This window comes from Saimiri boliviensis, chromosome 14 (genome assembly GCF_048565385.1).
Source record: "Saimiri boliviensis isolate mSaiBol1 chromosome 14, mSaiBol1.pri, whole genome shotgun sequence".
NCBI lineage: Eukaryota > Metazoa > Chordata > Mammalia > Primates > Cebidae > Saimiri > Saimiri boliviensis.
Genome location: NC_133462.1, coordinates 26204226 through 26231955, shown reverse-complemented (window position 1 = coordinate 26231955; position 27730 = coordinate 26204226). Strand labels below are relative to the sequence as shown.

Below are 27730 nucleotides of genomic sequence, written 5' to 3'. Positions count from 1 at the left end.
ACAGTAATGAGGCCCAGAGAGCAGGCACCTGCTGGGGCCCTGAAACTTTTTCAGAGGAAAATATACATAATTAAGGAATTGTGAGCACTCACTCCTGATTTATTATTAAAACAACACACCGGGGGCCACATTTGCTCCCTGACTTGTTGGTGTTAAACAGACAAGTGATTAAACATCAGGCTCACAGGGGTCCCCCACACTCTTCCTGCAAGCCTTCCACATCCAGGCCCCTGTTCGCAGAGAAGGAAAGGAAGGCCCGCAGCAGCACGGCAGTGAGGGTGGGAAGCGCTGCTGGGGAGGCCTCTGCTGGCCCAGCTCTCAGGAGAAGAGCAGGGCTCACAGTTAACAGCACTGACTCTGAGATGGGCCACACCTCGATTCAGAGTCCACCTCTACCATCTAATTCCTGTGTGCTCTTCTACTTCTGAACCTCAGTGTCCTCATCAGCAAAATTGGGTGGATAATGGTTCCTGCTTTATAAGGCTGCAGTAAGGATTAGATATAGCCCTGGGCAGTTTCCACCGAACTGTCATTGCTCCTGGTCATGGGATGGCCGCCAAGCTGCTAACATCAAATCCACATTCAAGGCAGGAAGGGCGAGAAGGTCACACTAGTCGTATCCGTCCTCTTAAATCTCCCCAACCCCTTGGCAATAGCAAAAGGAACTGCGATTAGCTTTTCTGTGCTCCCTGAGGCCTAGGCAGTTTCTCCGTGGTTTCTTCTGTATCCTCCACCTACAAAGATTCTGTTCCTAAACCCACTTTCTTCTGCAGGAAGCCGTCCCTGACCAAATGAGAGTTCAGTACCATGTCAACTTCAGTGACGGCCACCACAGAGCATCTTCAAATCACTGTCCCCGCGGACACAGAGTGGGAGGAGACAGCAAGCACCCACCAGTGATGCCTAACAGATACCATGAAAAGACACCAGACCACCACTGTGAAAGCAAACCCATGCACCAGATGGAGGAGGTTGTCATGGACTGCTGTATCGCCAGAGCTGCCTCCCCACAAAGGAAGAAGGGCACCCACCCTGCCCAACACTGGAGCCAGGCTGCTCCTCAGAGTGTGCCGCTGGCAAGTAGGGGCTGGGGAGACTGGCAACACATCAGAAGAGCTCTAGATGAGGGCACTACTGGTGGAAACGGCTCCCAGGATGTTCACCTGGGTAAGGGTTCGCAAAGGCTTCTCCATCTCTACCTAGGGCTCAGGGTTAGTGTGAGACAGGAAAGAGCATAAGAACATGAGGCTTGATCCTCAGGGTATTGCTCAGTGGCAGCTGTGTGACTCATCTCACACTTGGTAGCCCAGATGAGCACTCTTTAAGCTGGCAGGACACAAAGGTGGCCCTTCAGAGGCTAGGAAGTGAGGGAGGGCTGTTAGGAAGAGGAGGGACTGGAAGGACAGTGAGATTCCAAAGAGAACGGACGTAAACGTGCATAGGTTAGGTCCATAACACTGTATTTCCTCAATCCTAATACTAATTTGGGGATGAGCTTTCCAAACGCATGTAAACTCCCCCTTAAATGACACAAGGGTAAAGTGCATCTTAATCTCAGAATCTCCTGATGGGCGGGTGGACTCGAAGGTGGCCACACCTGAATCAGGCACTTCTTGTCCCCATCTCTGGTGCAGGTGTGCCTTTATCTTCATAGACACCCTGTGAGGGACACCATCGCCAGTTCTATTTTAGATGAGGAAGCTGGAAATTGGGGCTTGGCAATTCGGTCAAGGCCTTCTATAGCCGTCACTGGCTGGAGTTCCTGCAAAGCTCTGGGAGGGAGGGGCTGTGGATGGGGTAGGTCCAGTTGTGGGAAGAAGGAAGGGAGTTGTCCAGGCCCCGGCCCCCATTGTCACCCACCTGACTCATCCTCCTCCACTCAGCAACCAGGGCAACCTGCCTTCCCTTTGCACTTGGAGTGAAACCTAAGCACCTCGTACAACTGTCAAGTTCTTATCTCACATGGCCTGGGCCGCCCCTCCTGCCTCTGCCACCCGCTGCCTTTCTCTCTTGAAAAGGAAGGACTCAGCCTCTAGTCATTCAGCCCATGGCCTGCTGACCTTCCAATCACAGTAACACCAGTCTCCTGTTTCCTTCTTAGCTCTTCGAGATTATGTTTCATTTTTCCTTGCTTGTTGGCTCCCTCTGATCCCAACAACACTGGAATGTGAGCCCCACCACAGCAGGCACTCTGGTCTTTTTCTCACTGTTGCACACCTTGTGTTCTCTGAACGCATAAACGCACCCCACCCCCTGGTGGTAGCCTTCCTTGCCTTTGAACAAGTCACCCAGAGCAGGGGTCCCAGCAAGACCTAAGTCAGAAGCAAACGCATAGCTGAGCAGTGTCCCAGCCTGCACAGACGACCCATCTCTAAGCCCTTCTTCCCTGAGAATGAAATGCTTCTTGAGTGCTCCTTCCTGCTCTCTACTCTGCCACTTCAGACCTGGTTCTTCTCTGTCTTGTCCTGTTAGGGCAGGAGCTCAGGTGCCTCTCCATGTCCCTGTTTGTCTTCCCACACTGGAGGCAGCCTCTTCATAGGCGCCGGCAGGCCAAGGCTGCTCGCTCAGCATTCCCAGAGTGATAGAAACTACTAGAAAAGGAGCTCTAATTCCAGAACCTTCTTTCAATGGAAAGCCATTGGAAGCTTGTGACCCTTTCAGGACATCAGTTAACATGTGCTTAGAGAGGCCTGGCCTGGCTCACCTCGGGCTTTTTGAGAGAAGATGCAGTCCTGCCTTTGGAGAACTCAGTCTCCTTAGAAAACCAAGACTGTTGCTTGCACAGCTACTATAGATTCATTCAGAATTATGTTGCCTTTAAGGCTAAATTGTGAAATAAAAACAGCAAGTGCCTGAAGAGTTCACAAGCCACTGTGGGCTGGAATTGTCAGGAAGGGCTTCCTGGAAGAGGTGGGAGAGCATGGAAACTCAACCCTCACAGGATTACAGGATGAATACTCTGGGAGGGGAAGTGCTTCTGAGGGCATAAATGAAGTTCTTGCTGATGTTGAGGTTTTCCCAACATGCCCACAGGGTTTTCTTAGTCTTATTTTCTAATATATTTTATTATATTCTAATATATTTTACAATATATTTCTAATATATTTTGCTATCGGCAAGGGGTTGGGGAGATGTAATAGGACAGATACCACTAGGATATATTTTACTTCACACATGTAGAAGTCAGAGATGAAAACTTACATTTCCCAATTTATGCCACTAAAATGTCATTTTGACAGTTCCATCAGGCATCTACAGTCACAAGCCCCTCCCAGCTTCGGGGTGCTGGAAGAGAGGGGTAGGGGCATAGCTCCCTCCCATGCCTTGACTGGCCCCAAGGATGGGTGAGGTTTGCAAACCATAATAAGTGAAGAGACAGGAGAAGGAATTCAGTGGGTAAGGAAGGTTCCAGAGCTGGAAATACATAAGGAATTCACAGGAGTCTTACTGAACATGCGTGGAAGCAGCAATTCCTATCCACTGAGAGTCCGGTCACCGGTGCTGGGGGAGGAGCCCCCACTGCTGCAGCTGGGTCACCGCACAGGGTTTTGCTCTAATTCCTCTGCACATGCAGAGGTTCCGCCCTAAGATTACTACTCACTGTGATTACAGACAAAAACTCTAATGTGGATTTGATACTTAAGACCCTTTATTTCATCAGATCTTCAAAACAGCCACATAAGGCAGCAGAATCTGTAAGCTGAAGAAACTGAGGCTCAGAGAAATTGAGTGGTTTGCCTGGGGTCACACAGGCCGTGAAAGCACTGGAGTCTTCCCAGCATTCTTCTCTCCTAGCCTCCTCGTCACCCTCCCACAGAGGCCTCATCCCACTATTCCACCTGCAGTCCTCACAAGTGTACACACTGAATCCAAGGACTGGACTGAGAAAATAATCTTTTTCATGCAGTGTTTCTCCATTACAAAGTGATATTGTCTGTCTTTTCATATTCCATTTTCCCTGAAAGCTGTATCATTAACTAAGGAATATGTTCTGACTTATCCAGTAAAGTGTTTAACCTTTTTAAATGTTTTATTGATTCTCAAAGCTTCAGTTCCCCCAGAAGATCCTGATCGCTACATGGACAATGTCACTGATATTCTTTTAACAGGCCCTCTGCAACATAGAATGCAGGATGGGAAAGATGGGTCCCAACCACCTGTTAATCAATGAGCGAGTCTTGCATCCACCTGCTGAGCACCGTAGGAGAATGGGTGGCGAGAAGATCAACTCGCGGGTTCTGGCTGGAACTGAGACATCCAAGCCCGGACAACTGGGCTGCCCGAGTGTGAAGCAAATGCCCCCTTTGGAGGGAGTTGGTGGAAGAGGAAAGCATTTTTCTCTAGGCTGCTCCCTCCAACCACTCACAACCAACCTGGATTTCGCACAGCCAAATTGAACTTCAAGGGCAGCCATGTATTACCACTGGAAGCTTTCAGCAGAGTTAACATAAAAAGTCCAAATACTTTTTTTCTTTTTCTGAGACAGAGTCTCACTTGTCACCCAGGCTGTAGTGCAGTGGCACAATCACAGCCCTCTGGGGCGCCAGTGATCCTCCCGCCTCAGCCTCCTGAGCAGCTGGAGCTATAGGTGTGCACCAACATGCCTGGCTAGTTTTTTTTACTTTTTGTAGAGACAGGATTTTACCAAGACCAGTCTCGAACTCCTGGCTCAAGTGATACTCCTGCCTTAGCCTCCCAAAGTACGGGGATTACAGACATGAGCTACCATACCCAGTTAAGTCCAAAATCTTTAGCAAGGCATGCAGGCCCTCATATCCTGGCCTCTGTTCCGCCTGCCAGCCTCATCTTTCCTCACTTGCCCCTCTCTGAAATCTACACTGCAGCCACGTCCAAATACCAGGATTAGGGTAAGACAAGGGAAGCACTCACCTCAGGGGCAAAACTAAAAGGGGCAACAAAAAACTCAGTGATCAAGACAAATACTATTTTAATGCAATATTTTAAAAAAATCAAAGTTAATGCAAAAGATCCATGGTTAACACAATACCAGAAGTTAAAATAAAGACATGATCTGCCCTGACCTCACATGTCCCACTGCCACACTAGAATCCTGGTCCTGCCTACTCCTTCTGGTTTTCCAAACTGTGCTCTTTCTTACCTCCTGTGAGGTTTTCCCTACCTAGAAGACTCCCCTGTAAATCACCCTTCAGGCATGAGCTGTGATGTCACCCTTTTCGGGCAAGTCTTCCTTGACATTCACAGTAACTACCCACACACGCACGTGCTCACACCCAGGACTCAGGCCCCTCCTCTGTATTCCAGTAACACCCTCCTAGTAGTCACCACACGTGATCATAATTGCCTGGCTGCCTCCCTGATCCATCTGTAAGCACCATGAAAGTGGAGGCTGAACCTCCACTGTTGCTGTCACCACTGTTTCCAGAGCTGGTGGCAACAGTTGGGACTATGGCTGTGGTGACTCCTGTGCGTGCTGACTTTACCAAGTCAAGCTGGGCCCACATAGAGACAGGTCCCTGGGAAATCCTGATGGGCTGGGGACCTCATGCAGGCTGCTGGCTCCTCTACCTGAAACTGCATCTGCAGATCCTGTGAGATTAGAGTTGATGGACCTGAAACACTGAAGGAGAAACTGAGAGACATCCAGGAAATGCAGAAGGAGTCTGGGTCCCGATAGGAGAGAGAAAGTAGCCCAAAGGGCCAGGTGTCACTTTCAGGGACAGGTTAGGGGCAGCTGCTTTTCTCCCCAGCGTTTCCCTGGGCAGTCTGTGCCTGTCCATTTGCTCTTGCTGGGGTATTTTCTGTCTCGCAGCAGTAGTAGTGAGGCAGTCGTGACAAGAAGCCTGGCTGGGTGGGAGGAGGTAGAGCCAGATGCAGGTACACAGCAGGCCTTGTGCATTCCCCGCTTCCTCAGCCCACCTGCCTCCCACTCCTCAGGTTTGCATGATTATAGCCATGGATGACAGCTCTTGAAACAGAGATGGGCTAGGGCAAAAGTGCCGAGACTTTTATTAAGATAAGGTGGGAAGTCAGAGGGAGAATGCGGCTGTTGAGGCTGGGTCACACCAGCAGCGTCTCTACCACAAAGCACCACCCCTTCTCCTCCTAAATCCTCTGCCCCTAGTCCATTCGTTCTCCTACCACCCCCTTCCTAAATTTCCCAGAAGAGACAAAGCCCAAAAATACTCCATGGTATTCACTTAGCAGTTAAAGGAGTTGATTACCCCAGGGAAATAAGAACTCTGAGCCAGATAAACAAGATATTGAAAAATATCCCTCCATAAAGAAAAGAGTGCAACACCCAATAACCTGCACTCCACTGACAAAGTCTCTCTCCTCGACCACTCTCCAGCCAGGATCCTCCGGCCTCAACCAAACGATCACAGGGTTTCGTTTCATCTCCCTCCCCCTCCCCACCGCCCTCTCTCTCCCTCCCTCCCTCTCTCTCTCTCTCTCTCTCTCTCTCTCTCTCTCTCTCTCTCTCTCTGAGATGGAGTCTTGCTCAGTCTCCCAGGCTGGAGTGTAATGGCACAATCTCGGCTCCCTGCAACCTCCGCCTCCTGGGTTCAAGTGATTCTCCTGCCTCAGCCTCCCTACTGGCCGAGATTACAGGTGCCCACCACCACACCCGGTGAATTTTTGTATTTTTAGTAGAGATGAGATTTTGCCATGTTGGCCACACTAGTCTTGAACTCCTGATCTCAAGTGATCCTCCAGCCTCGGCCTCCCAAAGTGCTGGGATTACAGGTGTGAGCCACCACGCCGAGCCCCGTTGCAGGGTTTCTAACAGCTCAAGGCCATATCCCTAGGATGACCCTGGGCCTGCTTAAAGTGCCTGCCGGAGAAAACTCAAGGTTGCCAAAAAGATTTACTGCTTTTTTTTTTCCAGCCAACACCTGAAGACAGTATAGGGCCTCTGTCTCCTGCTCTCTAAGGAAGGACAGGATCAGGGAGGACAGGATCCTACCTCAGTAACTGCCAGCCTCAGCCACAGCTGACCTAGCTGCATTTACACAAAGTCTCTGCATTTTTCACTTCCCTAACTTGGCTAAGCTTCTGCTTTCCCATCCCTGCTCCCCGACTCTCTCTTTAAAACACCTGTTTCCCGCAGCACAAAGCAAAGAAGAGTTCAGTTCCTGAGAAACTCTTTTTCCTATTGCAATAGTTAATACTGATTAAAATCTGGCCTCACCACTTTAACCAGTGTCCACCTTTGTTTATCTTTAACATTCAGAATAAGAATTTACGACAAACATAATAAACACAAAAATGTATGAAGGGCTACTGACTAAGCCATTATAAATAAGACCTAACAAGAAATTCAGAGAATGCAAATGGGAATGATGGAAATATATAGCTAATAGACCGGTTGACGGTGTAGTGGAGGGGCAGTGAGTCAGAAGGCTGTGTGTTTGTTCAAAATAAGACCCACGGATCAGCGGCATCTGCATCCCCTGGGAACTCGTCCCAGACTGCCTCAGTCAGAATGTGCCTTTAACACTACTTCTGGGGGAAGTGTACACACAGTCAAGTCTGAGAAGCAGTGATGTGGTTCTCAGCCTTGACTGCACACTGGAGCGATCTGAGAGCTTTCGAAAGTACTTATGCTTGGGACCTCACTGCCAGAGAGCTTCAAGTGAGTAGCTTGGAGTATGAAACTGTAAACATTCCCCTGGTAATTTTAATGTGTAGCCAAGTTTGAGAATCACCGAGTTAAACTCTTAGAAAAGGGATAGGGAAGAAAAATGTAAAAATGACAAGACGTAGAGCACAGAATTAGAAGAATCAATATACATAGAACAGAAGACCTCCTGGGGAGACAAAAGAAAAAGAGAAAATGGAATACTTTCTGAAAAAGAAATGACTGAAAAATTCCAAGAACAAAGGAAATGTTCAAGACCCTATGATGATTTATCAAAAGAACTCACAGAGAGCCAAAAAGAAAACATTTTTAGGGCCAGGCGTGGTGACTCACACCTGTAATCCCAGCACTTTGGGAGGCCGAGGCGGGTGGATCACGAGGTCAAGAGATCAAGACCATCCTGGTCAACATGGTGAAACCCTGTCTCTACTAAAAATACAAAAAATTAGCTGGGCATGGTGGTGCGTGCCTGTAATCCCAGCTTCTCAGGAGGCTGAGGCAGGAGAATTGCCTGAACCCAGGAGGCGGGGGTTGCGGTGAGCCGAGATCACGCCATTGCACTCCAGCCTGGGTAACAAGAGCGAAACTCCACCTCAAAAAAAAAAAAAAAAAAAGAAAGAAAAGAGTTTTAAAAATTCACGTAGGAAAATATAGGCCCAGCGTGGTGGCTCACGTCTGTAACCCCAGCACTCTGGGAGGCTGAGGCGGGACGATCACTTGAGGCCAAGAGTTTAAGAAATATTACATTGATATTTGGGAATATTAAGGACAAAGATAAACCTTTAAAACGTCAGAGTAAGAGGCAGATATCCAAATGGGAACAAGAACTAAATTACAGATGTCTCAACAGCCATACTCAAACGTCATTTTGGTCTCTTCATATATTTAAAATGGTAAAGGGGAAAAAAAAAGAAATTAACTCAGTATTTTTTTATCTAGTTCAACTAGCATTTAAAAATGAGGGTGGAATATCCACAGTGGTACAAAGCCTCAGAGGGCTTGCCATCAAAGACCACCTCTGAGCCACCTGTGTCAGTCCAGGTCTGTGGGGGAAACAGAGCTGGAAGCTCTGAGGGAAAAGGGCAGAGAAAGATCAGGCAGGGGTGCAGGGGAGCAGCTCACAGACTGTTCCTTCTGCCTAGGCACCAATATGGCTCAGAACAGTGCTGTCGCTGATGCCAACTTTATTTAAATATGTGAGATTTGGTTCATTATGGATTTTGCATTAATTGTGATTTTTTTCAATATTTTTTGTCTTTAATTGCTCAGTTTTTTGATACCCCCTTACATTTTGCTAGGCCTCTAAGGACAGGGATATTTGCAAAGAACCACCTCAGTTCATCAGTGCTCCAGCCCAGGCACCATCCAGGTTCATGGTTCTTCTCTGAGTGTGAAAATTAAAAATCGGGCCACCACCCACTTGTCGCCCCTGTCCCCAGCCGGGGCCAGCAGAGCACCACAGAATGCAGGCTTGCATAGTGAACACGCTGAAGATTGAAATTCAGCCTGAGAACTTTGTGGCTGGAGATGGCTCCTGTTGCGAGAAGGGAATATGACAGATGGTATAAGATATTACAGTAATTTTACTGACAAAGCACTAAGCATATCACAGAAGTAGTTCAAAATCAATTCATCTGCTTCCAAGCAGTAGTGAGTCTAACAGGCAGTGAAGCATCATCTTGATAATGTAGCTGTTTCAAAAGAAGGAGGAATTAACCAGGCTACCCAAAATGTGTCTGTATGACACGCTTTTTTGTTTCTGTTACCCTGATAAGAACTTAAAATTCAATTTGTATGGAAATAAACTAAGCTTCGAAGTTATCTTCCTGTTCTGGGGAGTTATCTCAGGAGGTTTGCTGCAAAACTTTTCTCTGACTAAATGGGATCTTCGGCTCAGAGCCTGCAAGGTTTCAGCTTTTGTTGTTAAATAGTAAAGCACACCCTACTTCCAGCCACTACAACGGTGCTTCTTCAAGGGCGGTACCCATCAAGGCTGTTTGATTACAAACAAAGAAAATGGGCTCTGAGCAACTCGTTATCCTTCCAAAAAGTTCTTTTTCTACTTAACGTTAACTAAAGGATCAGTTGAGTAGGTTAAATTTAGAATGGGAACGATACAGCGTGTTGGGTGCTATAGTTGACAGCTCTGTCAGAGTTTGTTCATTCCAATAACAGAACCCTCTGCATCCATTCTTTTCTGCATTCTCTATATTTTTTTTTAGTACTTTTTTTTTTAGTATGATGTTTTGCAATCTAGCATTCTCCCTTCAAGACTGAAAGTCCCAAGGAAATGAGTGCAATTGTCCATGCTTCAGTTATATGCCACACCACGTTAACAGTCTCACCAAGACGCTCCTCAGTGAGTGAGGAAGGTTCGCAAAAGAGACATGGCAGCGCTGTTCCAAGGAAAGAAAAGCTGGGTGCTGGGTGGGCAAGGATCACAGAGGAACAATTCTTCTCAAGTCAAATCCACACTTTTATGCACGCTGACTTTCTGAAGTTTCCCAACAACAATGACAGGTCTGGAAAATGCACTTCGCACAGTGTCTGATACAATACGCAAAACCTTATCATTATCATCTTCATCATCATCGTCGTCGTCAAATAATGTTATTACTTGGAAAATCTGGCCGAGTATTAAAAAAGATGGGGTGTTTACTGTGGGAAAGAGAAAGCTGTCTTGAAATAATTTGTTTTTCTCAATAGAATAAACAAGAGTAGCCGAGAACGGTGTCTCTGCCTGTAATACCAGTACTTTGGGAAGCCAAAGAGGGTGAATCACTTGAGCTCAGGAGTTCGAAACAAGCCTGGACAACATGGCGAAACCCCATCTTTAAAAATAATACACAAATTAGCTGGGTGTCGTGGCCTGTGCCTGCGGTCCCAGCTACTCAAGGGTCTGAAATGGGAGGACTGCTTGAGCTCAGGAGGTAGAGGTTGCAGGCAGCCAAGATTGTGCTACTCCACTCTAGCCTCAACACAGTGAGACTCTTAAAAAGAATACAGAAGTGAGAAAACTGGTTATTGTTGATGCCTGCTTCTGCTTCTGGACAGCCCTGGATTCCTGCTGCAGCTTGTGGGTCACTGCTCTGCCACACAGGGACCAGGTATCCATTAGGCACAATGGGCACACACTTAGGGGCACACAAGTTTGTTTTTTTTAATTAGAAGAAAAAAATGAATGTTTAAGTTGAAGAAAATGCATAATGTTATATATTTGTCTTTATAGCAAAGCAATTGTAAAATTTAACTGCAAGTCATCATGTAGCCCCAAGTCACCTTCCCCCACTCACAGTGAAATATGTATGCTCCATGCAGGAGAGCAAGAGCAACTTTACTCCCACTCCCGACCAAGGATCTTCCTCCAGCTCCCATGGGACCTTGCTGAATCATCCCCAGTGCTTTTCTCAGAAGTGGGATCTAAGTTATTCACAAATTCTGCATTCTTTTATTTTCTAAAACTCTTATTTCTGTGACAGATTACAAATCCTGCATTCTTTATTCAATAAATATTACTTATTTAGTATTACACATGCCAGACATTGCAAACTACTGGGACAAAATTGGAAAAGACAGGCATAGTTTCTGTGCTTATGGGGATTAAAGTCAAACTGAAGAAACATGTAATCAATGTGCTTATCTTACTGGGCTGTAATTAATAGGGGAATACGATTTTCTACATTTATGCTGATCATAGCATATATAACTACCTCCTGAACTTGACATTAACACACACACAGAGTTCAGACAAATATGTTGTCTCCTCTTCTGTATCTTTTCCCCCAAATGCCTATCCTAACTACCTCCATGAAGTTCCCCGATGAAAACCCTTATTCAAACAAGTCTAGGATACAGACTTTTTCACTGGGGCCTTACAAGAATAGAGGAAAGAATGGATGAATGGATGGTATTATGGTGTTAAATTCATATGTTAAGACCCTACCCTCCAAATGGATAGTATTAAGTAATTAGGTCATGAGGGTGGAACTTTCATGATGAAGTAACGCCCTATAAGAAGAGACATGCAACAGCTTTCTCGCCACAATTTAAGAACACCTGGACCCTGCTGGCATACAAATCTTGAACTTCTCAGACTCCAGAACTGTGAAATGTTTGTTGTTTAAGTCACCCAATCTATGTGGTACTTTTGTTATAGCAGCCCAAACCAACTGAGACAAAAGAATGGATGGACAGATGGACAGAGGGACAGATGGACAGATGGATGGATGGATGGACAGACAGACGGATGGATAATGGATGGATGATGGATGGATGAATAACAGACTGAATAGATGAGTAAGAGGTGGATCAGTGGAGAGAAGAAATAACGAGAATGAAAGAAGATGAATAGGGAGATCGATGAGTGGAACGCCTGGATAAATAACAAAAAGAAGAAAAGGAAGAGAGAAAAATGAAAGAAAAAGTAATTAGCTCTATAAAACCTTGAAAGCAGATGTTAGTTTGGACTACAATGACACAGAAAGACTTTATAGGGAGGCTGGCATAGTCACCAAAGTGGAGAAAACCTGGGGCAGAATGGAGCTGAGGGCCCCATCTTTTCCTCCTCAGGATGAAGAAGTCCTCATCTCATATTTCTCCGAGACAATTTGTCTTTGCAGAGACTATCACTGATAAGTCATTTGTTGTTGTTAAATAACAAAACATGTGGAGTGGGAAGATATTCTGCAACTTCTCAGATATTTCCTTTTTGGTTGTGGCACATACGCATATATTCATCCAGTCAGATTTCTGTATAGAAGGGCCTGCTCTGCGGCAGGTCCTGGGCAAGTCCCCACGTGGATAACAGGAAAGAGTAAGACAATCACTGCACCGATCTAAGTCCCAAAGCCTCTACACCTACCAGCCACATGACCGTGGGCATGCTCCCTAACTCATGTCATGGTCATAGCAACCCCATGAAGTGAGTACTACAGCTGTCCCCATTTCACAGACAAGAAACCTCAGGCACAATGCGACTGAAACACATAAAACACTCCCTGTACAACAGGCACTGTTTTAAGTGTTCAAAAACATTACATTTTTTTGTTACCCTGCTGTAGGTTACAAAATTGGCCCCAATCCTCCACCCACTACCCCAACTTTGTGACTTTGTAGTGTCAACCTGCAGCAATTCCCATCAAGAGATGTAATCTATCTCCTTAATTCTTGAATCAGAGCTGGCTTTGGCCAACAGAATGTGGCAGATGTGATATGCCAGTTCCAAACCTAGGCCTCAAAAGACACTGAGGGTTTTTCTGTCTCTTGGACCCATGATGTTGGCTTGTGAAAAAATTCAAGCTAGCTGCCAGAAGACGATAGGCCTTATGATTGAGAACTCTGGACACCCTATGACAAGTAGCCAACTTTCAGACCTGAGAGTAAAGGCCTTCTAGACCAGTCAGACCCCAGACGGCCCTCAACTGACTACAACACGTAAGTGAGCCCATCTGAGATCAGCTGAGCTTGGCCCAGAAAAGCAGAACTGCCCACTGCTCCCAAGACTCATGAGCTAGACTCATGGCTGCTGGTTTAAGCCACTGAATTTGGAGTGATTTGGGAGACATGACAGGAACCCATAAAGGCACATAAGTTTGAAAGAGACATAGTTAAAATAGCCAAGATATGAAAATATGGGAGCACAAAAAAAGGAAGGAATTCTCCTCCACAAGGGAATCAGTGAAGTTCCTGGAGAGGGTGGTGTTGGGATCAAGCTTTGAGAAAAGTAAAGTCGAGTTCCTGCCAGGGGTATCTACAGGGCCTCGCCATCCCCAATGGCACAGCAGTGAACCCTAAGCCCCAAAAGCCCACCCGAGAGCCTCAGATAAACAGGTGAGTCAGGTTTTCTTTCAGCCACCAGAATCAAGACTTGGGGAGGCAACGAGCTGGTCAGGACAAGCAGCACAACATCTCCACTTCAAGGCCAGACTGCTGAACACCAGGCTACAATCTAAAACACCCAGCCAGGGCTTCTGCCCTCCATCTCCCTGCTTCTCCCACCCTGTACTCACCAAATCCCTTATATTCCCATACTCCTTCAGCATTTGTAACAGCTCCTGTCAAGAGCCATGCAGCTCCAGACCCAGGGAAGTGTTCAAAACCATGCTCAGTATCAAAATGAGACAGGAGAAATTATGTTTAATTCAACAAGGAAGCAATTGGCTTTGGAGACGGGATGTAGTGGGCAGGAAGACAGGGGTGCCTGCCAGCTGCAGTTACCACAAAGAGGTGCTCTGTGTGTGGTATATACCATACACCAGCCATGGGGTTACCAACCCTCTGGGAAGGAACACACAGCCAACTACCGAGCGGGCGGCTGCAGAGGGAGCTAGGCATGATATCTAAACTGGCTTTGATCAAAAAGATATACATACTCATAGTTTAAGAATCAAGTACATTTACAAGGATTGCTACAAAAATAGCAGTCTTCTGCCTTTCTCTATTCCTCCCACTCCCAATTCCCAGAGGCAACCACTTTCAACATTTAGCTGATTCATTTGGTATTACCTTGATATCTCTGAAATTATTTAAAAAAGGACCAATTTAAGTGTGTTTTTAGTTTTAGGCATTATCCCGATTTTCCATAGTTAGAACATTCCTCTTTCACAGCTCCCCTGCCTCCACCCTACCTTACTTTCCTTCCTGCCATCTTTCCATCATGGGTCTTCTTGAAGGAATCTCTCCAGAGCACTCTGACTGACTCTAGTCCGGATGAATCACCCTCATATCCGGTGTACGGCTATTGCCCTGGGGTCTCCCTTCATTCTCTACCTGAGAATTTCCGTCACAACTGTCCTAGGTTAGATATCCTGTTCCCTGTATTTCCATTCTCTGTTTTCCCCTCTTCCCTCATTTAAAGCCTACTTTTGGTGGAGCACATCTCCCATTAATTTCATAACAAAAAGTATGAGACATCAATGTCTAAGAAAGCTATTATTCAGTCCTTATACTTTCTTGATAGCTTGGCTGGATGAAGATTTCTAGGTTGAAAAGTATTGTCCTTCTAATCTTCCAAGGCATTAAACCAACATTGGCTTCTAGCTTCCAGTACTGCTGCTGAAAAGTTTCAAGCCATACTGTTCCCTGATGTTTTGTATATGACAAATTTTTTTCTTCCTTCTTAGAAGCTTCTAGTATCTTCCCTTTGTCTTTAGTATAATAAAGTTTTATAGTGAAACAAACAAAAAAGGGAGCTATAAAAACCTTGAGAATAGAAAGAATTATTAATCACTAAAAATTACAGAACATGAACAAAAATTTCTACATAAGTGTTGGAAGACAAATATTTAAAAATCTGCAATAAAATAAGAGTGGAAAGGCAATATGAGAACACTTCTGTTTGTGCTGACTTCTTTCATGTAATAGGCTTTCCTCAGCTGTCCAGAGATCCTGAGCTGTCTATATAATTTAAGGTCAGGACACTAACACACTAATTGGAAGCTCAATCACATGATGAGACCTATCAACTATGGGCTTTAACAGGAGAGTCATGGGGCATTTCCTTAAAGAACCTCCAATATCAGTATCTCTGGGGAAACCGACCAAGAAGAGAGACCTAAAGCTTTCTCTAAACCCCTGCCCATGGAATACAGGCCTAGCAGTCAGCATCTTGGAAGCTGAGAGAAGAAAACCAGGTGTCATTCAATATAGAAATGTTCATATAACCCCATTTTCAGTACAGTGTACCTGCTGTCTGCTGTGCCTGGTGTTTCATCCTCTCTGAGAAGACACACTTTCTGCTTTTTCAAGCCTCATCTTTACCTCCACTTCTACAAGTACCTGGAAGTGCCAATTCCCAAGCCTTTAGTGGTTCTTCAGTGTAAATCAGGCTGCTTTCTCAACAGATCAAAGAAAGCTGACTCCTAAGTCACAGTGAGGAGAAACAAATCAGTTCCCACTTGTCCATGTGCTTTTCAACCCCCCAAATTTCCATGTTTTTGCTTCCTTTCCCTTTTTTGGAGTTTACATATGTATTTTAAATCTTCTTGCTTTCTGTTTACTCTCAGAACTGCACTAATATGCTAGCTAATGTACACATTCAATCAGTCATCTATACCTAGAACCTAAGCTGGCTTTCAACCATCAAAGAAATCCCAGACCTAAATTAACAAGCAGAAGCAAAGAAAACCCTAATTCCCTTTTCGTTTTCTAAGACCAACCAAATACTCTTCCTATGAAACTATGAAAGAGAGGAAAGTTCCCACAATCTCCCACTCTGGGCTGTAGTAGATTACAATAACTATTGTTTGGGACTGCACTGTCCCGTTCCCTTTCTGTGGCTGGGCATATGATCCACAAATAACCAATCAGAGTATCTCATTGCCCAGGGCAGTGATTGGCTCAGGTGTGGACATATGAGTCAACCAAGTCCAATCAAAGTCCTTTCCGGGGACAAATATACAGATGTTGGGAAGAGCAACTACATAGAAAAAGAACTTCTAAGATGAAAAGTTGTTAATTTGGGGCTGCCAGTCGCTATCTTTTCAACACATAGAAAACTTCTATCTATAATGATGAAAATATAAAGTCAAGAGAGATGTGTAAGAGAGAACGTGAGTCCAAAAGAGAGACACAGAGACAGCATGCAAAGAGCAAAAAGAGAATGGGAAGGAGATCTGGAATAAGATAAAAAGAATTTTGTAGCATGGACATGGAGACTGGAAACAGTTTTTCGAATGGGAAACAGAGGAAGAAGTGTAAAACTAACAACATAAAAATAGATGAAAGTCTAAAACTCACTGGAAAAGTAAAAATGTAGTCAAATTCACAAGACTCTAATACTACAATGGTGGTGCATACATCATTTTTATCTCTAGTATAAAAATTTTAACATAAAAATATTAAAATAACCATAGCTATAATAATTTGTCAATGGGTATGTGACATATAACAGATGTAAATTGTGACGTTAATATAAAATGTTGGGGGAAGAGAAGTTTAAAGCATAAAACTTTTGTATGAAGTGAAAGTTGAATTACTATCAGCTTAAAACATAATGTTTTAACTGTAAGATGATTTAGGTAAACCCTGTGGTAACCACATACACACACACACACACACACACACACACACACACACACACCTCTGATACAGACACACAAAAGATAAAGAGAAAGGACTGCCATATAAAAATTTATCATATCACATAGGAAGACAGCAAGAGAGAAAGAATGGACCAAGGAATTACAAAATAATAAGAAAACAACAGAACGGCAATATTAAATTCTTACCTATCCAAAATTAATTTATACATAGATTAAGTTAAGGGATAACATGAGTAGAAATGCTGGACATAGTATACACCTGAAGTAAAATAAAAATAAAATTAAAAAAATACAAATAAAATAATCCTTAATTAAAAATTAATAAAATTACAAATGAAAGAGGAAACATTACAACTGCCTAGAGAAAGAGATAAATTCCTAAAAACATACAACCTACCAAGACTGAATCACGAAGAAACAGAAAATCTGAATAGACCAATAATGAGTAAGGAAATTACATCAGTAATCAAAAATCTCCCAATGAAGACAAGCGTAGTACCTGATGGCTTTATTTGTGAACTCTACCAAACATTTAAGGAAGAATTAACACCGGTCCTTATCAAAACCTTCTGAAAAATTGAAGAGGAGAAAGCACTTCCAAATCATTTTATTAGACCAACATTACCCTGATATTAAAGCCAGACATCATAAGAAAAGAAGACTACCAATCAATATCCCTAATGAAAACAGATGTAAAAATCTTTAACAAAGTACTAGCAAACTGAATTTATCAGTACAGTAAAAGGATTATACATTATGACTGAGCAGGATTTATTCTTGGAATGAAAGGATGATTCAACATACACAAATCAATAAAATGGGAACCACCACATTAGCAGAATGAAGACATAAAACGTGATTATTACAGCGGCTCATGCCTGTAATCCCAGCACTTTGGGAGGCCGAGGCGGGTGACTCACGAGGTAAAGAGATCAAGACCATCCTGGTCAACATGGTGAAACCCCGTCTCTACTAAAAATATAAAAAATTAGCTGGGCATGGTGGCACGTGCCTGTAATCCCAGCTACTCAGGAGGCTGAGGCAGGAGAATTGCCTGAACCCAGGAGGTGGAGGTTGTGGTGAGCTGAGATTGCGCCATTGCACTCCAGCCTGGGCAACAAGAGCAAAACTCAGTCTTTAAAAAAAAAAAAAAAAGTGATTATTACAATAGATGATAGAATAAAAACAATCTGATAAAATTCAACATCCCTTCATGACAAAAACTCTCAACAAGTAATGACCATATATGACAAACCCACAGCTAACATGACACTCAATTATGAAAAGTGGAAAACTTTTCGTCTAAGATCAGGAACAAGACAGAGGTGTCCATTGTGTCACTTTCATTCAATCTAATACTGGAAGTCCTACTCAGAGCAATTAGGCAAGAAAAAGAAATAAATGGCATCCAAAGAGGAAAGAAGAAAGAAATTGTCTATGTTTGCCAATGACATGATCTTATATATAGAAAACCCTAAACATACCACCAAAAAACTGTTAAACAAGATCAGTAAAGTTGCAGGATACAAAATTTACATACAAAAATCAGTAGCAACTACATGTATTAACAACAGTACCCAAAAACAGAAATAAAGAAAAACAATTCCATTTACAATAGCATTAAAAAATAAGAGACTAAGGAGGTGAAAACACTGACAAAAAAATTGAAGATGATATAAATAAATGAAAAAATATATTTGGAAATTGGAAGAATCTATATTGTTAAAATGTCCATGTAATCCGAAGTAATCTACAGTTTGAATGCAATTCCTATCAAAATTCCAATGTCATCCTTCACAGAAAAAGTAAAAATAATCTTACAATTGGTACAGAGCCACAAAATAACACCAAATAGCCAAAGCAATCATGAGAAGAACAAAGCTGGAACCTTCTATATTGTTTAGCAGTTAGAAATCAAACAAAACAAAACACAAAGCTGGAGGCATCACACTTCCTGATCTCAAAATATACTACAAAACTACAGTCATTAGAACAACATAGTACTGACAGAAAAACAGACACATAGAACAATGGAACAGAATAGCCAGTCCAGATGTATATCCGTATGTTTACAGCCAATCTTCAACAAAGTGTCAAGAATACACAATGGGGAAAAGATAGTATCTTCTTCAATAAATGGTATTGGTAAAACTACATATTAACATGGAAGAGAATAAAATTGGATCCTTATCTCATACCACGTACAATAATAAACTCAACGTAAATTAAATACTCAAATATAAGACCTGGAAATGCAAAATGATTACAAGGAAACATAGGAGAAAAACTTCTTGACATTGGTCTGGGTAATGGTATTTTGGATATAACCCCAACACCAAAAGCATAGGCAACAGAACCAAAAATATACAAACAGGATTGTAAAAAGCTTCTTCAGAGCAAAGGAAACAGTTAGCAGAGTGCAGAGACAACAATGGGAGAAAATATCTGCAAGCTGAATATTTGATAAAGGATTAATCTCCAAAATACATAGGCAACTCAACCCAGTAGCAAAAAACAAACAAACAAAAACAAAAAAACAAAACAAGCAAAGAATTTTATTTAAAAAATAGGCAAAGGGGCCAGGTGCAGTGGCTCATACCTGTAATCCCAGCACTTTAGGAGGGCAAAGCAGCAGGATCTAATCAGCCCAGGAATCTGACACCAAACTGAGCAAAACGATGAGACACTGTCTTTACAAAAAAAGAAAGAAAAAAAAATTAGCTGGGTGTGATGGGGCATGCCTGCGTCGCAGCTTCTCACAAAGCTGAGGTGGAAGGATCGCCTAGGAGGTCAAGGCTGCAGTGAACCATGATTGTGCCACTGCAGTGCAGGCTGGCTGACAGAGCAAGACCCTATTTCAACATAAAGGAAACAAACAAACAAACAAAATCAACGAAGGATCCAACAGACATAAAAATGGCCAATGGGTATATGAAAAAATGTTCAACATCACTAGTCATCAGGAAAATGAAAATTAAAACCACAATGATATTATCATCTCACACTTGTTAGAATGGCTAGTATCAAAAAGACAAAAAATATACATTAGTGAGAATGTAAGACAAAGGAACCTTTGTACATTGTTGGTAGAAATATAAATTAATACAGTCACTTTGTAAAAGAGTATTGACAGTCTTGAAATAATTAAGAATAGAACTACCATAGGATCTAGTCGTCTCACTTCCCAGTATTGTGAAAGCTGCTTATAAACTGGGGCATTCTACTGAATGAAAACAGATTTGAGAGGCCAGAGGGAAAAAACACTCAGGTTACATACCACTGCTCCAAGAATATAATTCTTTGCAAGCCTGGCTGTGAAATTGCCTGTAGTAACCTGAAACTAGTTTTATCTAATAGCTACTCACACAACCTGCTGCAAATCTAGGACTAGTTTTACCATCACCACCACTCATCAATCAGAGCTTGCTAACTCCCCAGAACTTTACAGGTGCCATGAACTTTCTTGAAGAACAATTAGGCAACAGTTCTCCTTGTTATAAAACTTCCAACTTTCTCTTTGTTCTTTGGATACACTGAAGACCACTCAATCTGTGTATATCTTCCCAATTGCAATTTTTCCTAAATAAAACATTTTTATGTCAGAAATTCATCTCTATAATTTATTTGACTTCAACCATACATACCAAAAGGAAAGGAATGTCAGTATGTCAATAAAATATGTGCACTCCCATGTTCTTTGCAGCAGTATTCATGATAATCATGATACAGCATCAACCTAAGTGTCCATCAATGGATGAATGGATAGAGAAAATGTGAGATTGAGATATATATACACATACATACATATATTTATAATGGAATACTGTTCAGCTTTTAAAAAAGGATAATCCTGTCATTTGTGACAACATGGGTGAATCTAGAAGAGATAACACTAAGTGAGATAAGTCAAGCACAGAAAGACAATTACTATGTGATCTCACTCATATGAGGAGTCAAAACAGTTGAGGTTTTAGGTCAAAATGGCTGACTAGAAGCAGCTAGCTCACCCTTCTCTCAAAGACAGGAACCAAAATGGCAAATAAATCCTCACAGTTCACATAGATCCTCTAAGACAGTATACTTAGATTCACCAGAGAAGCAATGGGACCCAAGGAAAGCAGGGAACAGTGGAGCCAGGCAGCCTGTGGAAGGGATGAATGAGGTGAGAGGCTCTGGGACCCACACCTCCATCACAGACTTTTACAGTCCTAGCCACGGGAGAGTCCCTATAATCCTCCTTAGGTCTCCAGGTGAACACACAGCCACCCAGCTATTGTGCAGAGGCATCGCTCAAGCCCACTTGGAATCCCACAGTCAGTCAGCCCAGTGCCAGCTTCCATGCCAAGGAGGGAGGCCAGGCTCTTTGCACACCCCCAGGAGAAACAGCACAGCAGAGGAGCTGCCAGACCACGCGCCACACCACTCCCCACCTCAACAGCTTCCTGGGAAATGGGGCTTATCTGCCACAGGCCCCCTCTGCAGTTGACCCACCCCTACAGAAACACTGGCCTTGACTAGATGTTTCTCTGAGACTCTGACTCTCAAAGGCAACCAACAAGCCATTAACATTTGTCATTTTCTGCTGATCCCAGGCCAGAGAGAGAATGAGGAGGCCTGGCACCTCTGCATGTGCCCCAAGAACAAAATCCAGAACTGCTTCTGCAGAAAGTGTAAGTGAGCCCAGCTGCCAGTCTCTAGTGCCCTGAGGGGTCCTCCCTTCCCCAGTGAGAGGCCCACAGCACAGCCACCCAGCTCCTGCCTGAACATTTCTGCTGAGACCAGAAACCTGCTGAGAGCTCAGTACCCACAGGCTGTGATCTGCCATCAGGCTCCCACCACCTGGGCCTTCTGCCTGCCCTCGCCTGAGCGTTCTGGGGACCAGCCAGCCCCCGTCCCACCACAGCCACCGCCTGAAGTCTAGGGTGCCCCAACCCCAGTCCAGCCCCTTAACCCATTTATGCCCAAGGTTACAATTTTTTGAATTTTTGCAATCAGACCTTGGTGATGATATTGAGCAGTAGCATATAAATAAGTCCCACATGCTCAGTGTTCAATAATGGAACACTAGGCATAAGTGGATTTTAAGGACTCCTACTTGCTGTCCAGTGGGCCATCTAAGGACCTGGGAACTGGGACGCTACGTAGACCAATCGAACACTGCTGACACCTGACCACTTTTCCCAGGGCCTGAGGTCAGACCAACTCAACCAGTCGACAACACCACAACTGACACCCATTAATGGATCTGAGAGGCAGAGTGTACCCCCTGTCCCTCACAATGCAACAGCATCACCACATCAAAAGTAACAGAGCCATATGCTGTTCATATTGGGCTGAAAAGGTTCTGCTGGAGTCTCAAGACAGCTGTGTTCCATAGCTGTCAACCACACTATGGCCTGGATGTAGACAATAGTGAGCATCTGAACTGACAGTCACCAGTCCCAGGACTGGTGTGACTGGGAATAGATCACATTCCTGCCTATCTAGCACATGGAGCTGCTACAACCCCCTCACGCCATGTAGAGACCTTAGCACACGTTACTGGGAACTCCCGAAGCCATCCCCATAAGGGCTGGTGCCTATACTTGGCATTGGGGTGTTTGTGGGCAAGCCAGGGGGTCCAGCTCTGCCCTGCTAAATGGAAAGCTCAAGGCACCAGGCACTTCACTGTCCAACCCATCACCAGAAGCAACAGAGAGCACCTCCCAATAAACAAAGACCAAGTGGCTACCCATCTGTTGTGCAAAAGCTGGTTCTTACCCGTCAGCACCATCTACTGGCTTGCAGGTTGAACTCACAGCCAAATAAAACTGCCAACCGAAGTGCATAGGGTATAGGACAAAGATCCTACACAACACACTCTACAGTCATACTCCCTAGGGAAAGGAAAGGATGGAGAAAGAAAAATAATAATAAAAAAAATCCCAACTGAACAAAAATAAATTCAAAATTAAGAGTGGCTTTCTGTGAGCAGCTGCTCCAGATGAGAAGGAATCAGTGTAAGAATTCTGGCACTGTGAAAAACCTGAGTGCTGTGACATGACTGAAGAATCCCTAACCAAAATGGAAACTGAGAAATGACAAAGAATACAAAGTATAAATTGCAAAGAGTTAAATGAGATTGAAGAGAAAGTTGAAAGCCAACACAAGAAACTGTAAGAACAATACAGGAAATGATGGGAAAGATAAACATCATTTAAAAAATGCAAAATGACTTCTTGAAATAAAAAAAAATCCACTTAAGAAATCTGAAAATATAGCTGAAAGGTTTAACAATGGAGTACACCAGCAGAAGAAATAATTTCAGAGCTTGAAGATTGATCGTTGAAACTAAATTCCTCAAAAGTAAAAAGATTTTTGAAAAACAAGCATTTGAGGATTATGAATTATGTAAAGCAATAAAACCTATGACTTATTAGCATTCCTGAAAGAGAAAAAGTAAGCAACTGGAAAACACATTTGAAAATAATTCAAGAAAATTCTCCTAGTTTTGTGGGAGTTGGACGTCCAAATACAAAAAATTCAGAGAACATCTGTGGGATTCTATACAAGATGAACATCACCAAAGTATATAGTCTTCAGACTATGCAAGTGAATGTTGAAGAAATAAAAAAAAGGCAGCTAGAGCAAAAAGCCAAATCACCTAGAAAAGAAAACTGATCAAACACTGGACTCAGAAGAAACCTTACAAGCAAGAATAGATTGGAGGCCATTTTTAGCCTCCTTAAAGAAAATAAATGCAAACCAAGAATTTTACATCCTGCCATACTAAGCTTCATAAATGAAGGAGAAATAAAGCATTTCCCAGACAAGCAAACACTAAGAGAATTTGTCACCACTAGACAGATCCTACAAGAAATGCCCAAAGGAGTTCTAAATATGTAGATGAAAGTCCTATACTCACCATCAGCCAAAGATACAAAAGCACAAACTCACAGATCCTATAAGGCAATTACACAATTGAAACTCTAAAACAACCAGTTAATAATACAATGACAAGAACAAGACCTCAGATAGCAATATTAACTTTCAATGTAAAGGGCCTAAATGGTACACTTAAAAGATACAGAGTGGCAAACTGGGTCATTAAACAAGCAATCAAAAAAAAAAAAAAAAACAAAAAAAAAAAACAAGACACAACTATCTGGTATCTAAAAAAGACCTACCTACTGGTTAAAGACACATTCAGACTCAAAGTAAAAGAGTGGAAAAAAAGATCATGCGAACAGAGAACATAAGACCAGGAGTGGGCATTCTCATATCAGATAAAATGGACTTTAAACCAACAACAATAAAAAGACAAAGAAGAACATCATATAATACAGAGTGTTCACTACCAGAAGAAGATTTAATATCCGAAAGATGTATTCACCCAAAACCAGAGAATCCGGATTCATAAAATAGTACTAGACCTAACAAAACACACTGATACCACAACAATAATATTAGAGGATTTAAACACCCCACTGACATCACTAGACAAATCATTGAGGCAGAAAATCAACAAAGAAACTACTTATACTGGACTATAGAACAGATTTAATAAACATTTATATAACATTTTACCCAACAAATATGCATTCTTCTCATCTATGCATGGACTATTTTCCAAAACTGGGTATAGGCTTGGTCATAAAGCAAGATCTCAACAACAACAACAACAAAAAACAAACAAACAAACAAACAAAAACCCCAAATCATATCAAGTATCTTCATGGACTACAGTGATATAAACTTAGAAATCAATACCAAGAGGAACTCTCAGAACTACACACATACATGGCAAGCAAACAACTTGCTTGTGTATGGCTTTTGGGTAAACAAAGAAATTAAGGCAGACACTTTTTAAAAACCTTTGAAATGAATGAAAATTAAGACACAACATGCCAAAACTTTGGGATACAGCAAAAGAAGTGCTAAAAGGAAAGTATATAGCATTAAATGCCTACATCAAATAGTTAAAAATATCTTTTTTTTTTTTAAGGCTAGTAGTTAAAAATATCTTAAATTAACAATATAACCACAGCTCAAGGAACTAGAAAAACAAGAACCAAACCCAAAGCTAGAAGAAAAAAATAAAAACAAAGATCAGAGCATAACTAAATGAGATTGAGACCAAAAAAAAGTAATATGAAAGATCAATAAAACATAAAATTGGTTCTTTGAAAGGACATACAAAATTGAGAAAGAAACAAGATTAAAATAAGAACAATCACAAATGGTAAAGGTGACATAGCTGATACCACAGAAAAGATTACCAGAGACTACTATGAACACCTCTATGCACACAAACTAGAAAACCTAGAGGAAATGAATAAATTCCTTAAAGCATAGAACTTCTCAAGATTGAACCAGGAAGAAATTGAAATGGAAAACAGACCAACAATGAGTAATGAAATTGAATCAGTAATTTAAAAAATCATCCAGCAACAGCAACGAAAGCCCAGGACCAGATGGCACTACAGCCTAATTTTACCAGACATACAAAGAAGAGCTAGTACCAATCTTACTGAAACTATTTGAAAAAGAAAAAAAAAATGAGGAGAAAGTCTTCTCTAACTCATTCTCTAAATCCAGTTTCACCCTGACACCAAAATCAAGCAAGGACACACACAAAAAAGAAAACTACAGGCCAATATCCCTGATGAACATAGATGCAAAAATTCTCAACTACATACTAGCAAACCAAATCAAACAGCACATCAAAAAGATAATTCACAATCAAATGGGCTTTATTTGAGGGATGCAAGGATACTTTAACATACATAAACCAATAAACATAATTCACCACATAAAGAAGACTAGGAACAAAAACCTTATGATCATCTCAACAGATGGAGAAAAGGCATTTGTTAAAATCCAACATTCCTTCATGATAAACATCCTCAACAAAGAGCCATGGACGAAACATAACTCAAAATAATTCGAGACCTCTATGGCAAACAAACGGCCAGTAACATAATGAAGAGGGACAGCTGAAAGCATTTTCCCTACGAACTGGAACAAGACAAAGAAGTCCATTTTGACTACCACTACTAAGCATAGTACTGGAAGTCTTAGAGCAATACAAGAAAGAAATAAAAAGAGTCTGCATTAGAAAAAAGAAAAGCCAAATTATCTCTGTTTACTGACGACATGATCTGATATCTAGAAAACCCTAAAGATTTCAGAAGAAGAGTCCTAGACTTGATAAGCAACTTCAGGATACAAAATCAGCATATAAACATCAATAGCATTTCCATATACCAAGCACTGAAAGTGAAAACCAAATTAATAACTAATCCCATTTATAAGAGCCACAAAAATTCATTTAAGAATACATTTACCCAGGCCAGGCGCGATGGTTCACGCCTGTAATCCCAACACTTTGGGAGGCCGAGGCGGGTAGATCACGAGGTCAAGAGATCGAGACCATCCTGGTCAACATGGTGAAACCCCGTTTCTACCAAAAATACAAAAAATTAGCTGGGCATGGTGGCGCGTGTCTGTAATCACAGCTACTTGGGAGGCTGAGGCAGGAGAATTGCCTGAACCCAGGAGGCGGAGGTTGCAGTGAGCTGAGATTGCGCCATTGCACTCCAGCCTGGGTAACGAGCGAAACTCCATCTCAAAAAAAAAAAAAAAAAAAAAAGAATACATTTACCCAAGAAAGTAAAAGGTCTCTATAAGAAGAACCACAAAATACTGATGAAAGAAATCACAGACATTTAAAAAAAAAAAAATCAGTCTGGAGGCATCACACTTCCTGACTTCACATTATACAAAGCTATAGTAACTAGAATGGCATCGTACTGGTATAAAAATAGACACATAGATCAATGAAACAGAATAGAAAACCCAGAAATAAAGTCACATACCTACAATGAACTGATCCTCTAAAAAGTCAACCAAGAAAAAAAAAAAAGAAAAAAACAATGGGGAAAGGACACTCTATTCAATACATTGTGCTGGGAAAACTGGGTACTGGGTAGCTATATGCAGAAACTGACACTGGACCCCATCTTACCATGCACAAAAGTTAACTCAAGATAGATTAAAGAAAGAAACATAAGACCTGAAACTATACAGTTCCTAGAAGAAAACCTAGGAAATAGGACATCAATGTAGGCGAAGAATTTATGAAGACCCCAAAAGCAAATGTGACAAAAACAGAAATTTGAGGGACTTAAGTAACATAAAAACCTTCTGCATAGCAAAAGAAATAATCAATAGAATAAACAGACCTACAGAATGGGAGAACATATTTGCAAATCATGACTCTGACAAAAGACTAATATCCAGAATCCACAAGTAATGCAAACAATTCAGCAAGAAAATAACAGGCAAAAACATCAACAGACATTTCTCAGAAGAAATATAAGCAGACAACAAATACATGATAAAATGCTCACTATCACTAATCATCAGAGAAATGTAAATTGAAACCACAATGAGATATCATCTCACACTAGTTTGAATGGCCATTATTAAGAAGTCAAAAAATAACAGACGTTGGCATAGACGTGGAGAAAAGGAAATGCTTATAAATTGTTGGTGGAAATGTAAATGAGTCCAACCTCTATGGAAAACAGTATTCAGATATCTCAAAGAACTAAAACTATAACTACCATTTGATCCAGCAATCTCACTACTGGGTATCTGCACAAAGAGGGAAAAATCATTATATTAAAAAGATACCTGCATTTGTATGCTTATCACAGCACAGTTCACAACAGTAAAGTCATGGAACCAACCTAAGTGCTCACCAACGATTAACTAGATAAATAAAATGTGATATATACACACCACAGAATACTATGCAGCCATAAGGAAGAACAAAACTATGTCCTTTGCAGCAACATGTATGAAGCTGGGAGCCATTATCCTAAGAGAACTGAGAAGTGGAAAATCAAATATCTCATGTTCTAACTTGTTGAGTGAGTCAAAACAATGGGTATACATACAGACATAAAGATGGAGATAACAGACACTAAGAACTCTTAAAAGGGAAGAGGGTCGAAGGGAAGTGAGGGCTAAAAAATTACCTGTTGGGTACAATGTTCAATATTTAAGCGATGGAAACACTAGA

The 27730-nt window shown here is 42.2% G+C and overlaps 1 long non-coding RNA gene across 1 annotated transcript in view; it reads right to left on the bottom strand.

Moving 5' to 3' along the window:
• The window catches only part of LOC141581008 (uncharacterized), a 181610-nt gene that overhangs the window by 116489 nt on the left and 37391 nt on the right, over positions 1-27730 (bottom strand). Inside the window, exon 2 of the long non-coding RNA XR_012513407.1 lies at positions 19262-19352. This is a non-coding gene — a long non-coding RNA (uncharacterized LOC141581008). The remainder of the gene's footprint in view (positions 1-19261; positions 19353-27730) is intronic.